This window comes from Chiloscyllium plagiosum, chromosome 18 (genome assembly GCF_004010195.1).
Source record: "Chiloscyllium plagiosum isolate BGI_BamShark_2017 chromosome 18, ASM401019v2, whole genome shotgun sequence".
NCBI classification, from domain to species: Eukaryota; Metazoa; Chordata; class Chondrichthyes; order Orectolobiformes; family Hemiscylliidae; genus Chiloscyllium; species Chiloscyllium plagiosum.
The window spans coordinates 4,690,026-4,693,076 of NC_057727.1; positions in this window are offsets into that span (position 1 = coordinate 4,690,026).

Sequence of the window (3,051 nt, forward strand, 5' to 3'; positions counted from 1 at the left end):
CTCACCCCTCCCCACCTTACTAGTTTAAATCCTCCCGAGCAACTCTCGCAAGTCTCCCTGCCGGTATATTAGTCCCTTCCAATTTAGGTGCAATCCGTCCTTTTACAGGTCACTTCCACCCCAAAACAGCTTCCAATGATTCAAAAATGTGAATCCTTCTCCTGTACACCAGCGTCTCAGCCATGCGTTCAACTGCTCTATCCTCCTACTCCTCCCCGCACTAGCTCGTAGCACTGGGAATAATCCAGATATTACTACTCTCAAGGACCTCCTTTATAAATTCCTGCCTAACTCTCTGTAATCTCCCTTCAGAATCTCAACCTTTTCCCTTCCTATGTTGTTGGTTCCAGTGTTTACAATGACCTCCTGCTGGTCCCTCTCCCCCTTGAGAACATTCTGCACCCACAGACATCCTTGATCCTGGCACCAGGGAAGCAACACACCATTCTGACTTTTTGCTGCTGGCCACAGAAATGTCTGTCTGTACCTCAGACTAGAGAGTCCCCTAACTCAATCGATCGCTTGGAACCCGACTTACCTCTCATTACATTAGAGCCAGTCTCAATACCAAAAACTTGGCAGTTCGTGTTACATTCCCCTGAGAATCCATCATTCCCTAATTTTCCAAAACAGCATCCTTGTTTGAAATGGGGATAGCCACAGAAGACTCTTGCACTAGCTGCCTACCTCTTACCTTTCCTGGAGTTAACCCATCTATGTGACTGTACCTGCACATTTCCCCCCTTTCTATAACTGCCATTCATCACATTCCCTTGCTCTTGTAAATTCCTCATTGCCTCTAACTGTCTTTCCAACCGATCCATTTGATCTGATAGGATTTGCAATTAACAGCATTTATTGCAGATATAATCCTCAGTAACCCATAAACTCTCCCTAAACTCCCACATCTGACAAGAAGAGCATATCTCTCTCCTCAGGGACATTTTTGATTCTTTCAATCTACAGACTCAGAAAATAACACTGTCTTATTCTTCTGCAAAACATTGCTCCAGGTAAGATTAATACTTATGGCTTATATTTGAAGTTTTATCAATAGAAATAAGTCAATAAAACATATAATCAAGAAAGAACTCACTCTACTCACTGCAAACTTAGTTTAAGACCACACTTAAAATCCACAGATCTGCTTCTGTGCTGTGACCGCTCCCAGACAGGTTCCTCCAAGATCAGTTGTGAAGTTCACTGTTTTTTAATTTTCCCAGACGCACTGCGATGTCTAGCGATACATGAATTCAACAGCAAAGGCAGTAACTGCTACCTCTGTCAGTTAGCAATGTGGGTTTGTTTTTCTCGCGCGCGCTCTCTCTCTCTCTCTTCTGGAATTCGAGGAAATCACCTCCAACACCTAAAATACTCAAAAAAAGGAGCAGCTGTTACAGCCAGAAATTTTTCCCGTCGTCCATCTTGGATTACTTTCACAACTTTCAGTCACTATAAACATTGGAGTCCTTTATGAAGTGTCATTGCTGTTGTGGTGCAGGAAACACAGCCAATTTGCAGACAAGATTCCACAAACAATGATGGGCTGAAGGGTCTTTTCTCCGTGCTGTAGATCTCTATGATTCTGTGAAGTGAGAAATGGTAATGTGTAGGTTGAAGGATAAGTGTTGATTCAGATGCTCTGGTGCACACCACACCAATATTCATGTGGTTTGCAGGACAGTAGCTCAGACCAGGAGCTGAATTTTTTTTGCCAGCGACAGACTACCTCTGTTTTGTCCTGAAATGACAAAATACTGGAAATGACAGTGGGTCAGGCAGCATTCATGGATAGAGAGCAAGCTAACATTTTGAGTCTAGATGACTGTTGATCAGAGCTGACGTGAGTTATGGAAGGGGCAGCATTTATGCAAGAGTGGGGGAGGGTGGTGGAATGCTGGGGGAGAAAAACTGCTGATAGTTCAGATTAAGTGATCGGATTATGAGAATGGCAGAACAATGGTGTATCTAACTGCCAAACTGGAAAGAACAGTCCTACTTGAGTGGGGGAAGGGAAGTGAGGACATGGTGAAAGAGATTGCAACAAGTAAAGCTAACAGACAGAGAGGAAAGGGGAGTGAGTTCACAATCTGAAGGTGTTTAACTCAATATTAAGACTAGAAGGTTGTAAAGCACTGAGTCTGAAGATGAGATGTTTTCCCTCTAGTTTGTGCTGTGATTCACGGGAGCATTGCAGAATGCTGAGGACAGACATGTAGGCATGCAAGCAGAATGCTGTGTTAAAATGACGAGCTACGGGAAGGTCGGGTTCATGCTTGCGCACGGACTGGAGGTGTTCTGCAAATTGGTCACCCAGTCTGTGTTTAGTTTCACCAGCGTAGAGTAGGCCACATTGGATGCAGTTTATGCATTAGACCAGATTGGAGGAGGTACAGATGAAATGCTGCTTCACCTGGACTTAGGATGCGTGGCTTGGAAAAGTAGGCTTCAAGTCAAGGGCGTAATTGATATGTGGAGCTTGTTCAAGGAGTAACTATTGAATGTCCTTGATAAGTATGTACCTGTCAGGCAGGGAGGAAAGGGTCGTGTGAGGGAGCCGTGGTTTAATAAGGAATTGGAATCCCTTGTTAAATGGAAGAGGGCGGCCTATGTAAAGATGAGGTGTGAAGGTTCAATTGGGGCGATTGAGAGTTATAAGGTAGCCAGGAAGGACCTGAAGAGAGAGCAAAAGCAGCAAGGAGGGGACATGAAAGGTCCTTAGTCGGTAGGATTAGGGAAAACCCTAAGGCTTTCTATAGGTATGTTAGGAATAAAAGAATGACTAGGGTAGGAACAGGTCCAGTCAAGGATAGTAGTGGGAAGTTGCGTGTAGAGGCGGAAGAGATTGGGGAGACACTGAATGAATACTTTTCTTCAGTATTTACTCAGGAACAGGGCATTGTCATCGATGTGAATATTGGGACACAAATAAGTAGAATGGATGGCTTTGAGGTATGTAGAGAAGAGGTATTGGAAATCCTGGAAAAGGTGAAAATAGATAAGTCCCCTGGGCCTGATGGCATTTATCCTAGGATTCTCTGCGAAGCAAGG